Source organism: Erpetoichthys calabaricus, chromosome 13 (assembly GCF_900747795.2).
Source record: "Erpetoichthys calabaricus chromosome 13, fErpCal1.3, whole genome shotgun sequence".
NCBI classification, from domain to species: Eukaryota; Metazoa; Chordata; class Cladistia; order Polypteriformes; family Polypteridae; genus Erpetoichthys; species Erpetoichthys calabaricus.
This window is the reverse complement of record NC_041406.2, coordinates 72,451,274-72,474,630: the sequence shown is the minus strand read 5'-3', so window position 1 is coordinate 72,474,630 and position 23,357 is coordinate 72,451,274. Positions and strand designations below refer to the sequence as shown.

General features: G+C 39.7%; 1 long non-coding RNA gene across 1 annotated transcript; it reads left to right on the top strand.

Annotated features, from left to right (window-relative positions):
• The first annotated feature begins 12,218 nt into the window (after positions 1-12,218).
• On the top strand, positions 12,219-20,712 carry LOC127530084 (uncharacterized). Its single transcript, XR_007936616.1, has 3 exons — positions 12,219-12,940; positions 14,888-14,962; positions 20,431-20,712. It is a non-coding gene; the product is annotated as an uncharacterized LOC127530084 (long non-coding RNA).
• The last annotated feature ends 2,645 nt before the right edge of the window (positions 20,713-23,357 follow it).

Genomic DNA, 23,357 nt, shown 5'->3' with positions numbered 1-23,357 from the left:
TTAAAAAGAAAAGTCATTCCAAGTTCGTCAGTCTTGCTTTGGCATTCCCTTTCTTCTTGGTCTGCTCAGTAAATATGACCTCAAGAGTCTAAAGGGGTCTCCTTTACTTTACCGTACTGCTTTCTCACATGCTGGCTTCCACTTTTCATCCATCCATCCATCCATCCATTATCCAACCTGCTGAATCCGAACACAGGGTCACAGGGGTCTGCCGGAGCCAATCCCAGCCAACACAGGGCACAAGGCAGGAACCAATCCCGGGCAGGGTGCCAACTGTTGAATAAAAAAAAATACAAAGAACCTTCCATTTTTCAGTAGGGCACAGCAAAATCTGAAAAATGTGTACGTGACATTTAGCATGCACAGAATTTAGGTTTGTATAAGCAGTTCAAAGAATCTGGTTTCGTAAGAACATCTGTAACCGCACTTTGTTCTTTTTTCTGTTTTACCATAAGCTAAATCTATATACTTGTCTGTAACCTCTGTCTAAAAATTAACTTGTTTTTGCTGAATATCTGTAAAGTTTGCACGTAATCAGATGATATAAAAGAGCTGAACTCCTGCTCTTCAGGGCAATTGCCACTGACTCCAGTCTGGGTATGTATCAATAAAGAGAAGGCTTATGAACATTTTTTCTGGTGTGAGACTCTGACTCTTAATCACGGGTTAGTGATTTTTCTTCTTCCACAGTTTTCTGGCACCCCAGATGGGACCAAAGACGATCGGTTGACTCCTTCAGCGGAATTCGGTCCGGTGATCTGACCTAGACGGCAGACTGTCTTTGAGCTCCGACAGCAGGAAAAATCAGTTCCGGCAAACTTTAGGACTGCCCTGCGCTGGTCGACTTCTGTGAAGGGAGTCTCCGGTCTCCTTTGGACGTCCCAGAGTACAGGTCTCCTTTTTACTACACCAGTCATAAATATCTAGACTGGGGTGAGTACCCCCGGGGGAACCGTTGGGTAATTTGGGAGTTTTTTAGGGGTATTTTTGGGTAATATTGAAAATTAAATAGAAACTGACTGACGGAATCTGGAAATAATCTACTCTAATAAAATAGTGTTAGGCGAAACAGAAAGATAGATTAGATATCCTTATCGGAATAAAATAAGGGAATAGTGACGGGACATTCGGTGCGTGGCACACCAGGAAGAGAGCCTGTTTCTATTAAACGGCGATAAGGCGTTAAGAGTGGGACAATAGTTTAACACAGGAAAAATAGACTCTTAAGAGGAAATAGAAATTAAAGTGTACACTGGAAAAGAGTAGATCTTCATAGAAGGAAAATGGGTTCTGTCAGTAGTAAAGAAAAAATAAAAAATAATGAACAATTCGGGGGGAGGGAAAAGGGGATGACATTGGAAGGATTATTTTTGGAGGATCAACAGACGCCGAAAAAGGGGTCGCCGAGGAAATTAGTTGAGAAAAGCACAGGTTGAGTGAGAAACAGGAAATTAGAAAAATATTATGTAGAAATGTACGAGGATGTTGTAACAAAGGTCCGTGTTATGTATGACAGATGGCAGTTGGTTATTAAAGCCTGTATTTATTATAAGGCAGTACAGAAATGAGCTATTAGCGGCAGAAGTTAAAACGAGAAAAGAAAAAGAGGAACTACTGCTGGCATTACAGAAAGTGCAGTTAGATTCGGGACCACAGTCCACAGGCAAACGAAGAAAAAATTACAAAGATGACCCTGCATATAATATGGCATCAGCCCCCCCCCCACCTCCACGTCCAAATGCTCCTAATTTACAGGATGATCCCCCAGGAGCAGATTTTTTCGATCAGCAAGCTCAATATGACCCATCCACACATACTGATTCAGAAACAGATGATCCCAGTCCTATAAAATTGTCAGGGCCATCTATTTCTCAACGCACTAGAAGCCATACACAATCCCGACAGAATCCCACCCCCTTCCCGAAAGACAATAATTATTCCCCTTTCCGACCGCAAACCCCATTCCATCAGCCCCCTAATCAAAACACCACCTTTCAATCCCCCTTAAAGTCCCCCAAACCCCCAGGCCCCTTATTCGAATGCCCCCTGATTGAGATCCCAAACCCCCCCCGACATGATTCAATGCAACCTGCAGGAGCCAATAACCCCACTACTGTAATGGTACATCGTAACTGGGACATTCAAGAGCTGAAGGACATTGTGTCCGAATTGCCTGATCCCAAAGTCATCGGTGGGTTAAAAAAAAAAAAAAAAACAACTTCATAGAACAATTGCAGCAGCTGTATCATATGTATAAGCCCAATGCCACAGAATGGACTCAGGTGCTGCGGAGAAAGCTTCTCACCACATGGGCAACTGTAAATCATGGACAACATAACGGAAACCTGTGGCAGTGGAACAAGGCGTTGCCTCAGGGCCGAAATGAAGGTCCCTTTATTACGCATTTTGAACATGTTAAAAATAACATTAAGGACAAGTATAAGAAAGGCACAGACTGGTCTCTTATCTCGGCTGCCAAACAGAAAAAGAAGGACGAGACAGTAGACGAATGGGCACATCGTGTTCAAGATTTAATAACAAATCACTCTGGCTTAGACAATCCAGACAATTGCAGTAAAGCTGCAGTTCCCCTTTTCGTGTCTGATCTGCGAAGTGACATTCAAAATAAAGTACGCAACTCCTGTATTGGATGGGAGGCTGCCGCGTTTGAGGAAGTACAATGTCACGCAGCGCATGCTGAACGACAGAAAAAGCAGAAAGAGTCAGACACCCAGACAAAGCTGATTGCAGCACAAATGAACTATTACACTGGTGGGGCCACTCCCAGCAGAAGTCCTGGACGTGGAGGATTTTTCCGGGGACAAGGGCGTGGACGGGGACGAGGTCGCGGATATATGTTACCTAATCCAAGTGGATCACCCACTCAGTTGCCTCCCCGTCCAGATCCAAACGCTACACCTTATGCTTGTTTCGGGTGTGGTTAAATGGGACACTTCCACTGCAATTGATTATTGACTTTAATGGTGAATGGCACTGAAACTGTTTTCCTCGTGGACACAGGAGCCACGCGCTCAACCCTTTCGTTGAAGGAGGTTCCTGCCTCTCAAGAGACTGTTACTGTGCTTACTGCTTCCGGACAACCACATGTTTTACTGGTTTCAAAGCCTCTTCGAGTTCAGCTGCATTCCAGTGGTTCCATTTTAACACACCGATTTCTTTTTAAATCAGCTCTGTCCAGTTAACCTTTTAGGAAGGGATCTCATGACAAAACTTTCTCTCTCTATTTCTATGACTGAAAAAGGCTTTTTCTGTTCAACCCCCAAGTTGTTGTGTCAAATCACCCCCCATCCTAAACCCTCCTTTGCAGCATGGACTTTAAATATTTCCCCACACACCATTCTCCTCAAAGCCCTACACTCTTTTCCCTCCTGTCTTTTTCCCCATTTTCAGGTCCCTGACACCTTACATTGCACTGCCCAATATTTTCCTACAGAAGTAGACACCCCCTGGCTAGAATCTTTCCTTACTTCAGGTACTTGCCCCGAAACCCTTCACATCCCTGTATTTTTATTTCATCCACAAAGACAGCTGCGTCTGTCCATCTCACATGCTCACAGAATATTTTCTATCTAGGCGGCTCAGTGCCTCATATTTCCTTAGCCAAATCACGCACTGTTAAATGGGTGGAACTAGGACCATGGGTAGAACAATGTCTTAATAGAACAGATTGGTTACCTGTTGCTCCAGGTATTTTTGATACTTCAGACCATTTGATAACTAAAGTGGTGCTTCAAACTGATTTTTTAGTAAATCGTGCTTTGTGCCGTTCTTCCTCTTTTGCTTTTTCATTGCAAACCACTTCCCCTTCTTGGTTATCTATGCTCCCTGATTCACTGTGGTCACAGGAAAAGAATGATTATGGAAGGATAGCCCATTGTGAGCCTCTGGTGATCTACCCAAAATCCTCCTTCTGCCCGATATTTCTCTGTAATTGATTTGGCCAATGCTTTCTTTTCTGTTCCTGTCCATCCCGACTCTCAGTTTTGGTTTGCGTTTACTTTTCAAAATCGCCGTTGGACATGGACTGTCATGCCTCAGGGGTACACTGAGTCACCCTGTGTGTATGGCCAAGCGCTTGCACAAAACTTAGAGGGTTTCTGGCCAGAAGGGGGAAGCATACTCATACGATATGTAGATGACATTATGTTATGAGAATGGCCATAAAGTTTCTAAAGCTAAGCTGCAGTTAATTCAAACGACTGTAAAGTACCTAGGTCATGACATCACTTGTGGAACAAGAGCTCTCTCTAGCGATCGCATTAACACCATTCAAAATCTTCCCAGACCTGTCACAAAACAGCAGGTCATGTCTGTATTGGGCATTCTAGGCTACTGCAGACAGTGGGTTCTAAATTTTACTGAAAGAGCACAGCCGTTGCAACAATTGGCTAATACACCTGGCGTTCTTCTTTCGGGCCAGGTCCAATGGAATGAACAGGCTGAGAAGGCTCTCCGTGACTTACAAAACTGCTCTTCTTTCTGCGCCTGCGCTTGTTTCCCCTGATCATTCTTGTCCATTCACTTTGTTCGTGGACGAAAAGCAGGGAGTCATGAATGCAGTATTAATGCAACTGCATAGACCGGTGGCCTATTTTCCTAAAAAAAACTGGATCCAGTAGCCGCAGCGCTTCCTCCGTGACTTCGTGCTGTGGCTGCAACAACAGAAGCTGTATTAGCAAGCACGGATGTAGTTCTCATGAGCCCCCTTACAGTACAAGTACCTCACGCTGTACATTCCATATTAATACAGGCTAAAACCTCGCATCTCACCACTGCTAGGGCAATACACTATCAGAATGTACTTTGTACTTTGTCAAATGTTACAATAGAAAGATGCTCTACTTTAAATTCTGCCACCCTCCTTCCAACCGAAAATGAAGGTGAGCCACATAATTGTCATGATGAAATAGCAAAGGTTGTAAAACCTAGAGTAGACCTACAGGAAACACCCTTCGAAATTGGAGAAATAATTTTTGTGGATGGATGCTCTTTAAGATTAGAAAACGGAGCACCCTCGACCAGTTACGCAGTGGTCCAAGGGGACCGCCTGCTGGAAGCAAATCGAATTCCATCAAGCTTAAGTGCACAAGCAGCTGAACTCATAGCACTCACTCGAGCATGTCAGCTGTCCGAAGGAAAGATCGTAACAATTTATACGGATTCCAGGTATGCTTTTGGAGTCTGCCATGATCATGGAGCACTATGAAAACTAAGGGGATTTAAGACCAGTACTGGCAAACCCATTCAACATCAGAAATTGATCGAATCTCTTTAGAAGCCATAACCAAACCATCGAAGCTAGCAATTGTTAAATGTCAAGCCCACACAGGAAAACAGGATCCTGTTAGCAAAGGAAATGAATTAGCTGACCACTTTGCTAAAAAGGCTGCATATAATAACACACCAATTTCTTTATTCCAACAGAGAAATGACCAGGGCCCTGATAACCAAATTATTTCTTTACAGAGTGCAGCCACGGACATCGAAAAAAGAAAATGGTCCAAAGAAGGATCCCTTTCTGATGGAGTCTGGACTCATAAACACACTAACAAACCTTTTCTCCCAAAAGCCTCTTTCCCAGGAATGGCAAAAATAGCTCATGGTCTCGATCACGCAGGTAGAGATGCCATGGTTCGAGATGTAGAAAAACATTGGGAAGCTGTAGGTTTCTCTACATATGCAGAGCAACTTTGCAGACGCTGTGCATTATGTCAGAAGTTTAATGTAGGAAAGGGCACCCAGGTAAGTCCCGCCGTTACCCCTAACTCAATGTGTCCGTTTGAACATCTCCAAATGGATTTCATTGAACTAACACCGTCTAAAGGTTACCGTTATTGTCTAGTAATTGTTGATGTGTTCTCCCGATGGGTAGAAGCTTTCCCTTCAAAACACAATGATGCCAAAACAGTACCTAAAGCACTAATTAAAGAGATTATTCCAAGATGGGGTATCCCTCAAAAGTTACAAACAGATAATGGCACTCACTTTGTGAATTCCATTATAAATGAATTAACTACCTGGCTTCAAATCAATATGCACTATTATTGTAAATACCATCCCCAAAGCGGAGGCATCGTAGAACGATGCAATGGCACCTTAAAAGCTAAGCTCGCAAAAATTTGTGAACAAACTAATTTATCATGGCTGGATGCACTACCCTTGGCTTTAATGGGATTTAGAGGACGGACACACCGACAATTGGGACTATCGCCATTTGAAATTCTGACCGGACGTCCCATGCCCGTTGGCATGGTTATAGGTAATGTGAGTTTGCATACTGTGGACTATGATCTTCTCTCTAGTCTTGCAGGTCTCCGAACCTCGTTGAAGGAACTCCACCAGCAGGTTAATCAGGCCTGGAGGACCAGCCCACCTTCTAAGGATTCACCAATTCCCTTGGGCATCTGGATCCTGGTTCGAGACACTCGGAGGAAACACTGGCATCAGCCTAGGTGGAGAGGACCGTTCCAAGTTCTTCTGTCCACGCCACACGCTGTGAAAGTTGAAGGATTGCCCGCCTGGATTCACGCTTCACACTGCAAAAGATGGCATCCCTAACATTCATACTCATTTTGATTACAGTTTTACTGTTCTTCCTTCCATTATCCATTTTACGAGTGACATTGACTTTCCAGGTGGGGAAGACTGCCTCATTCCAGGTTGACTTTTGTGTAATTGTCCCCTGTAGTGGCAAACAAGAACAATGGAAAGAGTTTGACAAAATATGTCTGTGTGAGCTACCCTTATTATGACTCTGATTCAAGTTTTGATTCATCTGACTCTGAATGTGCCTTCTGGAGTGATGTATTTGCAAATACAGGACCACACGACTGGGGTTATGAACCCTGGCAGGCCATACAGTATGGCCTAAGACTCGATTTTCTATTATAAAAGGACACGCCCCTCATGACTGTGCTGAGAACCATTGTAACCCTTTGATTATTACTTTAAAAGATCCCTCTTTGCATGATTCAAGAACTTATGTTTTAGCTGCATACGCAAGTGGTTCTGATCCACTAGGACTTTTTCAAATTAAGGTTACTAATAATTCCCATGCTACTAAAACTTGCCAGCTTTCTCTTACCCTTTCTCCTGATTCACAACAGATTTCTTTTAAAATAATGAATGTTTCTACTCTTTCATCCACCTTTTCTACTGTGTCCAAATATTTCACTGCTTCCATGGCTAAGGCTTATATGTTACATGAGGAACGTACTCTTTTCTTTCAAGCTGAAACCGCCTCTCTTTAAACACAGATTCTTTTTCTGCTCAAAAGGGTCGAGTGTTGAATAAAAAAAAATACAAAGAACCTTCCATTTTTCAGTAGGGCACAGCAAAATCTGAAAAATGTGTACGTGACATTTAGCATGCACAGAATTTAGGTTTGTATAAGCAGTTCAAAGAATCTGGTTTCGTAAGAACATCTGTAACCGCACTTTGTTCTTTTTTCTGTTTTACCATAAGCTAAATCTATATACTTGTCTGTAACCTCTGTCTAAAAATTAACTTGTTTTTGCTGAATATCTGTAAAGTTTGCACGTAATCAGATGATATAAAAGAGCTGAACTCCTGCTCTTCAGGGCAATTGCCACTGAGTCCAGTCTGGGTATGTATCAATAAAGAGAAGGCTTATGAACATTTTTTCTGGTGTGAGACTCTGACTCTTAATCACGGGTTAGTGATTTTTCTTCTTCCACACAACCCACCGCAGGACACACACAAACACATACACACACCAAGCACACACTAGGGTCAATTTAGAATCACCAATCCACCTATCCTGCATGTCTTTGGACTGTGGGAGGAAACCGGAGCGCCCGGAGGAAACCCACGCAGACACAGGGAAAACATGCAAACTCCATGCAGGGAGGACCCGGGAAGCGAACCCAGGTCCCCAGGTCTCCGAACTGCGAGGCAGCAGCGCTACCCACTGCGCCACTGTGCTCCTGTCTGGATGACCTCTGCAAGTTTTGCTCCTGTGATGTCTCAGGGAGTTTACGGAATGCACATGTAGTGTTTTTGTCCTCTTGGTCTCTAATGTCTTGTTTGATGTTATAAGTTACTATTACTTCCTTGCCATATATCCATGGATGGATTAAGAACTTTAGAGGCCATAAGCACTTAAAAGATTTTGGTGCCCCATATATATAAGTTGCACTCACTCTCAGTGCACGACTGAACAGGACAACCAACATACAGTAACCAAGATATAAACGATCACGTGAGCCCCGGTGGACAGTGTGGCAGTTACCACACTCTAATTTTGTTGTATTCCCAAGATTAATATATATCATTAACCTCTTGTTATTACTATTTTATTATTATTGTACATATATATGTATGTAAATTTTTCATTTAATGTGTATATTCCTAGACCTTATTTTCTCTCTCTCTCTCACTGCACCAGAGTAGGTTAACCTGCTTGTTTCACAGCATCTGCTAAACTTCTTCCCTCCAAATGGAAAATCACTAATCTGATCATGCTGAAGAACTGGTTGTCTTCATTTTATTTTCTGATTCTTCTAGAACAAATTAATGAAGTGTCCAGTGACTCTGTTGAAAACAGAATTCTGCTGCTTCTTGGGTAAACTTTTTCATGAACAGAGACTTGCAATACAGTCAGTCCCTTGATCAGGTGTAGTGATGTGGTTGGTTGGTAGTGTTGAATTTCTCGGTTATGTGGTATAGGAATAGGCATTGCAGGTGAGGAGCCGCGTTTGGTTTATTTCAAATATTGATTGCTTTTCGTTCTGTGATGCTTATTCCCTGTTGACTTTATTAGTAAAAGTCAGTCAGTCATTTTCAAACCTGCTTATTGCTGAACAGGATGACGGGGGTCTACTGGAGCCTATCCTAGCTAGCATAAAGCACAAGGCAGGAACAAGTCTATGTCAGGACAAACACACACACACCCCAACCATACTTTGGACTGTGGGAGGAAACCGGAGCATTCAGAAGAAACCCATACAGAGATGCATACAAACTCCACACAGGAAGGACCCAGGACAAACCATGGTCTCCTTACTATACGGCAGCAGCACTTTCACTGCGCCACAATTAGTAAAAGTTTGATCACAAAAAAAAGTTAATGCTGGGTCATAGGTCACAACAGATAGAGCCTATCTGGTAGTTGAGTCATGGCAACTGGACTGCTTTCTTGTTAGGTAGATACATTTCACTGCTCATCCAAGCAGCTTCTTCAGTCTGAGGAATGTTGTTAGAGACCACAATTTTATCCTCCAGGTTAGTTTCACTTCACACCTGCCCTGAATAGGCTCATTGAGTAAAACAAAGGAAGGGGGAGGTGTGGGTAGATGTAACCGTCACACCTTTTAACAGCCCCTCCTACCCCCATAGAGTGGGTCGTTTAGAGTGGTCCACCTGATGGAGGTGTGAATTGGGCCTGATTTTCCTGGCGATGGATGAAAAGGGTGAGGGAAGCTTTGCATGTGCAAATCAGCAACTCCTCACTAAACAGAGGTGGAGGCCTTAGGCATAACCTGTCTTCAATTTATCATTCTGCACTTTTGAAGCTGAATTGATTCCTTTTTTCTAAAACAGTACCTAAACATAAATTTGATGTGAAGTGAGCCAACAGATGACCAACTAAGTGGTGGCCTCAAACTCCAACCAACTTCACTTCATTTAGTTTCTTAATTTGAAGCCAATTCTTGTTGCTAATTAAACCCGTTATTTAATTCCATGGCGCTCATCCTGCCATGGCAGACATTTCTAAAACTGTTGATTTTCTTTTTTAAGAGCGCTGTCAAAATGTTTTGTGGACTTGAGCAGATCAACATTACTGAGGCCTTCACCATTCTTTAATTTCAGTTATTGTGTGATGGACACAGGTTGTTGTGTCTTAATATTGTTTGGTTGCTAATTAAGGAAAAAAGAAATAATTAAGGGGCCTGAGTCTTAAGTTGTGCATCAATTAAAATTAAGGCAAACAGTTAATTAGCAGCAAAATCTGGTCACTAATTAAGAAAAGGGTTAGAATGAAAACCTGCAGCCACTGCTGCCCTCCAGGACTGGCGTTGGAGACCCCTGTCTTAGAGCCTTTGATTCAGATCACGTGGAACTCCTGGAGGCCACGATAGAAAACATGAGATGTTCTAGCGACAAGATCATCCACTGTGGTCAGTAAGACAACATATCCCATGACTAGAAGTCGCATAATGTGACATTGACTTTAGCAGCTGAATTTGGGCCATTTTCACCTGTGTGTGTACATCATCAAGCATCTGTTTTAAATAAAATAATTTTAGAAGACAAAATAGAAAGAAAACGTGAGAAGGATGAGGGGTTCTAATCTTCTCTAGTTAATTGTATCAAGTTTCACAGATTATGGCTAGAAAGACACATAAGTAGAATATCCAATCAACCAGCATGTTCCATAAAGAAAAACAACTGTTGTTTTTAAAAAGAGATATTAGTTTGAACAAAAACTTGAAGACAATGATCAGGATTTTGGAGCCTTGTATAAAAAATTGCCATTTTCATTTAGTCTAGTATGAGCAACACTCCTCTAACAGTCTGATCTCAAAGGACAATTCATTTACAATTACAGAAAACTGGACTGCCACTGCTAATTAGTTAAAGTGAGCAAAAGCTTGGTTAACTTTATTAAAGCATCAGCAGTCAGCACATCTGGGCAAAAATGAATTAAAGTAACTTGAACTGAATATATCATGCATTCTTTATAACTTAACATGCAAAGTGTAGTGACCTGTCATAACAGAAGCAGCCCACACTTTACAGACAATTTCATCAAAGTTGTAGTCTACTTTAACTGTTTTTCAGACATTAATATTGAATCTTTTAGAACAAATGAAAAGTAAATCAAAGAGAAAATAGAAGTGCTATATCCCATGTGTAGTAATTTGTGCTTTGTGGCACTTAGCTGATGTGCAGAACCCTTGCACTTAAATGGAATTGTTTTCTGTAATGGAGGAGTGCAATTGTTTTTGAAGAATATATATACACCTAGATACAGACATTTTCATGAATCTTCTTAAGTATCCATTGTTTTTCTAAATCTTGCTTTTTTTGTTGTTATTGTTTTTCTAGATGAGACAGAGTCCTGCCATTTTCTTTTTAGAAACTACATACACACATTTGGTGGAAATGTTTGGTATGCACATTTAACTAAAAGAATTAAAGCACATTTCCATTTGTTAAATTTCTTAGCTTATTGCTTAGTGCAAATATTTGGGGTGGTGATCCTGTTCCCAATACCCACTTATCGGCTCCAGTGACATTCTAACATATTATTTTCTCATTTCTTTCTAATTAGGCGTTTTTCTCAGCTATAGTGCAATTTCATAACTGAGTATGACATATTTTGAATGGGAGGAAGAAAATAGTCAAAAAGCAAGTGACATACTTCTTTTCCATTTCTTCCAAATCTGCTTATTCCATGTCAAGTCAATAACAGAAATTGGTTAAATACAGATGGCCATTCTTACGCACTTCACATAACCAACACATTTTAAAAAAGCTTCTTGTTTGCAATTGGTTGAAGATGTCTCATTCAAAATTATATTTAGCAAAGTATAGAAAAGAATGGAAGCCAAACCCTCATTTCAAAGGATGGCTAAAGCCCTGCATCAGTATTGATTCTAGGACATACTGTCTTTACAGCAAGACAGACTTCAGTGCTAAATAGTGTGGCATAAAAGAGCACATGTCCACCCAAAAACACACTGAAAACCATGAAACTCTTCAAAGCAAGCCCACAGCTATTCATAACTAAATAAATGGATCATTCTATATTACTTTTACTTAATATGTACACAAAACTGTCTTTTTTAAGATTCTCCAATAAACAAATGTGTACAAACTATAATCTACGCAATGAATGTTACTGTTCATCTAGTACAATTACAGCTAAGCTTAGCTTATGTTGTTTTATGTCTGCTGCTTTTAATCTTTCCTTTTTTAGAATGCATGATTTGAGGTATAAATTAGGATTTTATTTTCCGTTCTTTTGATTCAGTTTATTCTATTTTAGTTAATTTCATGAAATTATATTTGTATGCACAATGCTTTATTAAAATTTTAGTAAATCATTTTTAGCTAGTCCCTTTTAATATTGATATCAAATGAGGTAATGATATTCTCTAGCGACATCTGGTGATGTTTAAAGCATGTGTTTCTATTGAAAATATTTGGCAACGCTGCCATTCCTTCCCTGACTTGTCACATCAATGTAGATTCTAAATTTTCTCTTCCAGCTTGCATCGATTACTCTGTAGGTTACCTTTGCCTCCACTTAAAGCACTAAGAAGTGCTGCTAAGCTTAACTGGCAACACTAATATGTCTGCTGTATGAGTGATTATGGGTAAGTCCAAGGGTAAGACTGATTTGTAGCCTGTCTAAAGGTTTCTTCACATCAGAATTGATCACAACAATGTAATCAAAGAATCAACCTCAGAAATGGGATGTTGTGACTGGTTTTCATGTGGCCACCTTTATCTCTCAATTCATACTTCGATCCATTTGCTACAACTGTTTAATTTAACTTTAGGGACATTATTATGCAGAGCCTGACACTGAAGTTTTGAATAAATATCATGGACCAAGACTGGAGATGTTAGAGATGGAGAGCCAGTCTGCCACAGTACACTCTTGTCACACACATGTGACTATGAAGGAGCTGAGTGGACCAAGTGGCGGTAATTACCTGCCAGGCCAGGGGGTGGTGGGGTGCACTAAACCTAACTCTGTTATCTCTGCAGGCCAAATAAGGGAAAACCTACCTGATTCAACATCACTTCCGGTTCTGGCCAGATGACATCACTTCCATTTTTCGGCTTATAAAGCTGCCATCTTTCTTATTCTCATCAGTTCAGCTCAGGACTCAAAACGTTGCACATGAGTGCCCTTAAACAACCCTTTTGCAGCCAAAGACAATATGTGAGTGGCTACCCTTTTTGTGTGTGTCGAGGCTATTCATTTCATAACTTACAGATGGCCAGGTTGTGTCTAACTAGTATTAGTTTGGGTTACAGGAAGAATGAGATGCAATAGCAATTGTCACATTTGAGGAGTTTTGGACCTCATTTTTCTACTTGTTTGGCAATTATTTTTCCATTCCTCTTCTGAGCTTCACATTGTCATTTTATTATGGTTTATTCATTTTGTATATTTTTCATGATGTTGGCCACATTGTTGGAGTTGTGTTGTGTGATATCAATTAGTCAGTAGAGTTGGCCCTTCGTATTGGTGGGGGATTGGTTCCAGGACCACTCTCGGATATTAGATATTGTGGATGCTCAGGTCCCCTGTATAAAATGGTGTAGTATTTTGCATATAGCCTACACACATCCTCTGTATACAGTAATCCCTCCTCCATCGCGGGGGTTGCGTTCCAGAGCCACCCGCGAAATAAGAAAATCCGCGAAGTAGAAACCATATGTTTATATGGTTATTTTTATATTGTCATGCTTGGGTCACAGATTTGCGCAGAAACACAGGAGGTTGTAGAGAGACAGGAACGTTATTCAAACACTGCAAACAAACATTTGTCTCTTTTTCAAAAGTTTAAACTGTGCTCCATGACAAGACAGAGATGACAGTTCTGTCTCACAATTAAAAGAATGCAAACATATCTTCCTCTTCAAAGGAGTGCGAGTCAGGAGCAGAGCATGTCAGAGAGAGAGAGAGAGACAAAAGCAAACAAATCAATAGGGCTGTTTGGCTTTTAAGTATGCGAAGCACTGCGGCACAAAGCTGTTGAAGGCGGCAGCTCACACCCCCTCTGTCAGGAGCAGAGAGAGAGAGAGAGAGACAGATAAAAACAAACAGTGAAAAATCAATACGTGCCCTTTGAGCTTTTAAGTATACGAAGCACTGTGCAGCATGTCGCTTCAGGAAGCAGCTTACACAGAAGGTAGCAATGTGAAGATAATCTTTCAGCATTTTTAGACGAGCGTCCGTATCGTCTAGGTTTGCGAACAGCCCCCCTGCTCAATCCCCCTACGTCAGGATCAGAGAAAGTCAGCGCAAGAGAGACAGAGAAAAGTAAGTTGGGTAGCTTCTCAGCCATCTGCCAATAGCATCCCTTGTATGAAATCAACTGGGCAAACCAACTGAGGAAGCATGTACAAGAAATTAAAAGATCCATTGTCCGCAGAAATCGGCAAACCAGCAAAAAATCCGCGATATATATTTAAATATGCTTACATTTAAAATCCGCGATGGAGTGAAGCCGCGAAAGGCGAAGCGTGATATAGCGAGGGATTACTGTACTTTAAAACTACTCTAGATTACTTAAGATACCTATTACAATGTCAATGTTATGTAAATAATTTTTATACTGAATTATTTTGGGAATAATGACTTTGGCAAGTGACAACACTTTTCAAAAGATCTAAGATTATTTTTATGCTCCCTTTTAGCTTTTGAGGGATTCGACTTTGACTACTTAATTGCTTCTTAGGATCCATTTTGTCAAAGAAACACTGGGTGTGCACAATATGACGCCAAGGGCCTTACAGCTGGGATTGCTGACTGAATGGCTTTTGTTTAAAGAAAGGTGGGTCAGCATTGCACACGTGTCTCCCTCTCAATTTAGTATTTGATTTACAGTGTACTAATTACCTACAGTCACTCTCTCTGTGTCCAAGCTGTTTCCAGCCTGCACAGCCTTTTGCACACACATGTGTATAGATAACCTTGCTTAAGTTTAAATCCAGGTGTCTGCAGGCTGATGGATGGGCTCACTTTCATTAGCTTGGAGAAAGGCAACAATTTAAGGAAGACCAATTCCAGTTTAACTTTTTTTTAGCAATTGTTTAATCTCCTTTGTTTGTGTGTCTTCATTTTCTAAAATATGTGCATGTCTTTTGTGTTTTGTTTAAGAGCTGCAGTACTTCAGGAACTGTAAAGATGGAAAGCGTTTCCCACCTTGGCAATTGGCCTCATTCAGAATTCAAGGTAGGCTAGATGAACAAGAAAGAGCTTTCCTTATTATAAAGGCGGCGATTGCCAGAGAATGGGGTCGATCAAGCTGCAGAGTATAGCAAGGGTGCTTCATGTTAGCAGAGCTAGCCGACTGAAGGGCAGTGTGGTGCCTCATTAAGTGGCTGCCTTATAGGAGCTGTAAGTTTACCATTATGAGCTAATTTGTTCAGTGCCTATGATGGGAGGCTAAAAGAAGGTATGCCTACAGTTCACTCCATTTGTGTGATTTCAGCATAGTGTTCGGTGTGCAGCAAATTCAAGTTTTGTTTTTCAGAACATTCTGGATTTTTTATCAGATATTTTCGATCCGATCAATTGGTTGAATATGTGCATGTGGATCCTGCAGATACAGAGAGTCAACTGCACCGTATACAAGATGATGGCATACTATTTCTGGTATCCAAGATTCTTGATCAGCTTTACAAACCTTTATTTGTGGTGCTAGCTAGTGCAAAATCACAGTTCACACGGCTTTTGTCTTTGAGTTTTGGTTTTTGTGTTGGGCTTTGGTCTTTTTGATTTTGCCCTCTGTCATCGTTTGCCTTCAAGTTTTGCCCTTTTGCCTCCTGATCCTATTTTCACTTTTTTTTCCTCTACTGTCATTCACAGATCTTCTAGGGTTGTGAGGCCGTAGACCTAACCACTAAGTAACTGTGTTACACTCAAAATTCAAAATATTAAAAAATAAATAAAATAATGCAGTGAAAGCTTTTTCTGACATTAAGGCGTTACCTGAAACTAAAGAATAGAACAAACACAATTTTCAGGTCCGTAATTGTTCATGGCTTGTAACAAACATTTGAAATGTTTATATTACATTATTACATTTGAGCAATTGGATTATTTAGCTCTTTGAACATGAGGTTTGACTTAACTCGCAACTAACTGAGCCTGTTGAGGCACGACATACAAGATAAATCATACCTCATCATACAGCTTCAGTAGACACAGCCAGAAGATTGTGTTAAACATAGGCAGTTCCTAGCTATGTCACAGTGAAACACATACTGTATAAAGCTGCTGTTGTTTTTGAAACAACTAGATTTGTTACAAGATGAGTATTTCGATGATAATTGCAGGGATCGAGATAGTGACAATCAATTAGATGATATGGAACCTGTTGGATCTGGCACTAACAAAGACACCCAGCTCATCACTTATTCCAAAAACACCCCTCTGGTAAACACTTCTGGTCAATTAAAGCTACAAATAACAGACACCTCAATAGTTTCTTTCCCAGAGCCATAACCGTCTCAAACCAGTAACTTAGCCTGTCTTATTTGTATATTCATGTGTTCTGTCATATACTGCATGAAGGTATGTGTGTGCAGTGTATGTACATGTATGTGTGTGCGCATGTGCATACACATTACACAATCACACGTTCATTTGCACATCATCATTTGTACATCTCCTTTACAATTGTGCTATTTTGCAACTTTATTTGAAGTTTTTCTTTTTAACTTATGATATTAATGTTATTTCTGTGTGATGTAATGATCTGTTATAAGCCAAATTCCTGTACATTAAGTACTGGAGAATAAAAGTGATTCTGATTCTATTTGTTTCTCCTCTTAAAAGCATCCTTCTGTTAAGGAGTATGTAAGCACTAATAAAAGTTCTCATTATCTGGTTGGTCAAAAGCTGCCAGCAGTCATGATGTGTAAACGTTTTTCCATTTAAGCCTCTATAAAGTAACCATGCTTCTGCAGTAGCATGGCTAAAAAGGCATGTATAGCAATTAGCCTTGTAAATTATAGTGATCCACTATTATCTGCCTTTTTCACATTATTCATTACGTTGATGACTTTTTTCCTTTGGCCCCAGTGGGATTCACCCTTTGTTTAACTGAGCTCCTGTTTCTGGAACATGATGGACTGCTACAATAGTTTGGAAACTGGACACCAACATTAGTCTTTTTAAGTGCCATTAAGCTGCCCTATTTCACTAATGACTCCAAAGATCAATTAAGAAAAAAAAAAGGACAGGGATGAATGGAACTCCTTGTAACAAATCCCTGTGTGGTCACACAGATAGCCTGTGGTTTCATCTGTCTGCTAGTAGGGCAAGGTCAAACATGTCTAGATATTTTGGTGTGCCATGGTGTCTGTGACTTTTCATTAATCAGTGCTGACTCGAACTACAACTCTTAAGCTCTCTCATGGAAGAACAGTGTCAAGCCTGCAGTTTCCTAGAGCTGTCTGGCTTTGAAAAGTGCTGACTACTCATAACTCTTTAGCATTTTTCACTATTTTTAACAGTGATTGAAATCCTCCGATTCAGTGCCTTTGGGGGAGGATTTTTGAAATGCACCTTTAATTCTCTCTTTTTTTTAGTGAGGGCAGTATTAGGAATGTGATGTATTGGCATTAGCTGCAAACATTCTAAAATCTAATACAGAATTTGGTTGAATTTTCTTTTATATAATTAAGTGCTAATAAATACTTTGCTTCTATTTAGGCTCAGCACAAAGGCCAATTAAATGGCTTAGTAGAAAAGCAGCATTCTGAAATATCAGTAATCTTTAAACTTGTTTTATTTTAATCTACTTATAGCAAGCTGTAATGCCACATTAAGTTAGGCAGCCTAAATTTGTCTGGTTTATTATAGTAAGTGGCAGAATAGTTAGCATTGCAGCCTTACATGTTCTTCTTATGTCTTTGTGGGTTTTTCTCCAGGTTTTCCATTTTTTCTTTCATATCATAAATGCATGCAGGTTACATTAATTGGCAGCTCTAAAATGGTCAGTTGTTGGTGTGCACGGAGCTGTGCTCACTCCAGGATGAGATTTCTCTCTTGTATTTAGTTCATCAAGAAGCTCCAATGGAAAACACTGGGCTGGAAAATTGCTGGATGGAAGTAATGTGTTGAAAGATTGTATTGTATTTTTAATTTTATATATTTAAAGAAAAGCATTAAACTCTAAATGCAACTATATTTTGCTAGTGTTTACAGACTATATTTAAAAAAAAAAAATTATTTTATATTTAAATGTTTTTATATTTTTTATACTATATTTTTCTAGTGTTTACAACTGCCTCCAAAGGGTCAATGGCAACCAACTCACAGGAGTTCTACTTGTGGTTAGTACAAAGCAGCAAACCAAACTTGTGTTCCATGTGAAACACTACTGCAATGAACAATGATGCTGATCTTTATTCCGCAGCACCATACTAAACCAGTTCTCAACTGCAAAACACCCTAAATAACAGCTGCTGACCTTTAGACATGTTCAAAATAGTAGGCTAACCTAACTCTACTCTTCCTAAGGTTTCACCAACCTTCTACCATACTACAATTAACTGGGATCACTTTAGAAGGATCCCAAAAATATCTGAAGTAACATCAGCACTACATACTTAATGCAGGCATTTGTCTGTTAGAAAATTACATTCATATTTGTTTTAAACTGCATAATAGTCATACAGCACAAATTAATATTAAAGTTTATTATAATTCAGGCAGAGTATACTCTTCAAGCACATAAAACTTTATCATAGTTGCTGAATAACCTCACAGGTTTTGAGTGACTCTCTTCATATCCTGTAATAAAAACTCTATTTGAGTGAGTCATTTCTTCCAGTTCCTGGGACTGTGGAAGTTAGAAGGTCAGGACTGTTAGCAAGATAATTAAGGAATGAACTAGTTTATTCAGTAAATCTGCAACTTTTGATGCATATTATTCAAGATTGGAAAATACTGTATTGATGCGAAAATATTTGCTACACAGGCAGTAAAACTCATTCATGATGTCCAAGTATTGTCTTATAATTAATTCACACTTCAAAAACATTAGAGTGCAAAAGCTTTGTAAATGATACTAATTGTAAGATCACCGCTAACTTTAAAATATCATTAGTGTAGAGCATACACATGCCTTATTCTCTTTTCAAGAAAGAAAGCCTCTATAACTATTCAAGCTCAAAACTACGTAATTGCTCAGAAAACATATTTTGTTGAGATTATCAAGGGTGTTGTGCATACTGTGGAAGTTAGAAAAAAAAGAAAAACTTCATAACAGCATTTTGCTGCCACTCCACACTTTTAATGACAACTTCCAGGCTAGACAACCAAACATCTTGGGCCTCATGTGTAAATGGTGCATGTTGCTTATGTCCATTTCCACGCTCACGTCTTGATGTATAAAAACTAAACTTGCCGTAAAGCCACACACATTCTCACGCCAGCACAATCCCTTGCATATACACGTTTTCTACTTGGTTTTGCAAACTGGTGGCACCTAGTGTCAAAGCAGTGCTACTGTTCCTGTGTGGTTTCCCTTTCATTTTTACTTTCTTGTATACGAAGTATAGGGAAAGTATTGTAATCGTCCGAAAATTCGATGTGAGATTTTAATGAATGTCGACATTTTAGACCTTCCTGACTTTCTCATATATGAAGTATAGGGAAAGTATTGGAATCCTCCAAAAATTTCCTTTTCAAGATTTTGATGCATCTCAACGTTTTAGACCTCCTTGAGTCCAAAAATACCATTTTTGGAATTATGTCTGTGTGTCTGTCTGTGTGTGTGTATTATGTAAACACAATGACTTGAGTATGCTCTCACTTAGGTCAACCATCTTTTGCATACAAGTATTAAGTAAAAATGAAAATTTCTATCAACTTTTAGGCTATTTCTGTTAACCAGAAGTGGTACTTTACCTTTTATTGATGCAGCTGCAGAGTCCGATTTATTCAACTTTACTTTTATAATATTTGTGCATTATTGATTTGATTTGTTGTTGATGGTTATTTAATGTACATAATATAAAAATATAATCATTGCCTTGCAGTTTACTCCTCAAATATCCATCAACATATCTGATTATTCAAGAAAGTCTAGGGGAGACCACTTCCAATTTTTAGATTCACATCCCTGATGTGGTTTTATCAAATACACTGAAATTAACTGCATATTGTTTATAAATTTAAGGCATCTTATTGTAATCAATATTATTATTGTTATTATAATAGAGTATTTTAACCCACTGTATCTGAGTGTGGAATCACAGCTGTACAGCAGCTGATCAGAAAGCTCTACGGCGGATTGTATTGAAAGCACAGAGGATTATTGGGATACAACATCTAGCCATGGAGAACATTTATAGCACATGCTTCTTCAGCCATGTGCACAGTCTATTTGAACTTCACCCATTCAGCAAACACTTCAGAGCCTTTCCTGTAGGGACCTAGAGGTTCAGAAACAGTTTCATCCGAAGAACTATAAACGCACTTAATCATTCCATCAAGTGGTCCTGGTAGAACTGTTTGTACTTATAAGTACAATTATGTCACTCTGAACTTGCACTACAGCTGTAATACTGCACAACCTGAGCCACTTTATGAACCATTTGCACTATCTGCACTATATGTACATGTAAAATTTACTTATGCTTTCATATTGTATATTTTTCATTGTTTTCTTATCGTATTATTAAAAGCTAAGGATAGAGCTGCCCTGGCAAGAGGAAAAAAGGAAGGCCTAACAGAAGGTTTATGGATATGGTGAGAGAGGACATGCAAGTGATGGGTGCTACAGAGCAAGGTGCTGAAGACAGGAAGATATGGAAAAAGGTGATCTGCTGTGGCAACCCCTAACAGGAGCAGCCAAAAGAAGAAGATTATTATTAATATTGTTGTTGTTATTTTATCATTTTATAGGAAAATAAGTTTATGGAGGATTTGCATATTGAATCTCATTGTATCATACAATAACAATAAAGGAATCCAATCCAATTTTAAAAAGAGATGATGATGACTGAATTCTAAGTCGATTTAGATTTCCAAGAACTATCTTCTTGAAGTTCTTGATATCATTTGTAAGATGAAATACATTCAAATATGTATATTACATTATACAGATAAATTTTTAACTTCATTTAAATAATGTATTGCGTTGCGTACGTCTCAGGAACCATCTTGCAGGAGGCAGGAACAATCTCTGGACAAGGCGCCAGCTTATCATTACTACTGCACCACCGTGCCCCCATGTTTAATTCATGCTTTAATTCATTTCATGATGAAAATTATATCAAGTATACATCTTAATATTTAAATTGTTCAGAGAGCTGTACTATCATGAATGTAATGTATTCTGTGTCCTGATGGCATAAGAGAAAGCCTAATTAAAAAGCACATAGTGATTCACACACATAGAGCACATAGAAGAACACATACAATACGCAGTTACTGCTTTAGTTAAATGGGATCTGAGAAACTCAAGTAAATTAAACATTGATTTTAAGATTAAGTTTATGACATTCTACTTTAATGACAAAATAAACTACAAGATTAAAGTGGGCATTTTGACCTTTTTCTTCAATGTGTACCAATTTTTTTTCTTTTCTCTTTATCCCAATATGCTTCCATATGACACTCAGATGGTGGGCTACAACTCACCTTTTCATGGCAACATTGATATCTGACCACTTCTTTTTTATTTTGGGCACTGTGCGACTTTCTGAACTTGAACTTTCAAGTTTCTCTGCCACCGTGTATCACTCGATCAACTTCCATTTGTTGTTTATACCACTGCTTAAGCCAACAAATAGTACATTTTTCCTCGCATTCGCTGAATTTTTTTTTCACTTGCTTTTGCCATTGTCTTTTAACCAAATGCCAAATGGAAGATGATATTTATGTTGATTTGCGTATTAAAATATGCAAAATTATGGGAGGAGTCGGGGTTGGACGGCAGGTGCATGTACATGCATTACTTTTCATGCTGACCGGAATTTATGGCGCTGAAGTGCATGGAAGTTAGCTTATGCATGGTTTTGTGCATTTGAATTTTTTTGTGTGTATGCACATTTCCACTTTTGTCATTTCGCCATGTTGTAGTGTGAATTCTATACATGCCATTATGCATGAGGCCCCTGGTGTGGCCAGCTTAAAACACCTTTGGAAGTGGATTAAACTTGAGCACCCCAGGGCCATGACACAGAAACATGGCCTTCAGTCTGCTGGCAGACCAGTACCTCCTCTGATGCAGCTCTGCACAGGAATACAGTACAGTCTTCTTACAGAAGTGGATGGTTCTATTGAAAGTGAATGCACTGGAATAACACATAAGGTAAGACTTTGGAGTCTTTTCAAAACTTGGATGGCTTCTTCAGAAGTCCAAGATTTTTTTTGTTAATGTTAAAGTTTCCAAAATTTATCAATCCTCTCTCAATGTAGATATCTGAAACCATGCAATGCTGCTCACATTAGCAGGTATTCAACTAAAAATAATAAACTAGTACTGTTTGGTGTTTTTACAAGTGCTATAAGAGACCTGGGAGATAACTAGTTAGATCATGTCGCACAAGTGCGTCAGTGCACCACTCTCTGGGCTTATCAGAGGTATGTAATACTACTCCAGGTTGAGAGGGGGCACAGATGCTAATATGCTCCTATCTTGTTCCCACAGAAGCACAGAGAAGACACCTAGTGAGGACAACTGACTCCGTCCCTTCCAGCCGCCAAGCTATAAATCCTGCTTCTGCTGGGAGGAGATGTGTACAGTATATTGCACTGAACCCCACATAGGACAGTGTTCCTACCTGACGACTACCATTTAGGTCAACTAGCCTGACAGCAATCTTAACCCAGCCACAGGGGATGCACAAACCAGTGTGTTTCTTTGTGCTGGTCCCAAGGCCAGATTAATAGGGAGGGTTACATCAGGAAGGGCATCCGGAGTAAAATTTTGCAAAATCAATATGCGGACAACAATACAAATTTCCATACCGGATCGGTCGAGCCTCAGGTTAATGACCGCCAACAGGGTGCTGGTGGAAATTGGGCTACTGTTGGCTGAAGAAAGAGAAGGAGAAAGAAGAGGGGGCAGACATGGAGAGGCGGAAGGTAAAGAGAGTGGAACTGAAGGTAGGAACTTTGAATGTTGGCAGTATGATTGGTAAGGGGAGAGAGTTAGCAGATATGATGGAGAGAAGGAAGGTTGATATATTGTGCATGCAAGAGACTAAATGGAAGGGAAGTAAGGCCAGGTGCATCAGAGGTGGATTCAAATTGTTCTATCATGGTGTGGATAGGAGGAGAAATGGAGTAGGAGTTATTCTGAAGGAACAGTATGTCAAGAGTGTTTTGGAGGTGAAAAGAGTGTCAGACAGAGTAATGATTATGAAGTTGGAAATTGGAGGTGTGATGATGAATGTTGTTAGTGCATATGTCCCATAAGTTGGGTGTGCAATGGATAAGAAAGAAGATTTTTGGAGTGAGTTGGAGGAAGTGATGAACAGTGTACCCAAGGGACAGAAAGTGGTGATTGGAGTGGATTTCAATGGACATGTTGGTGAAGGGTACAGAAGAGATGGGGAGGTGATGGGTAGGTATGGTGTCAAGGAGAGGAATGAAGAAAATCAGA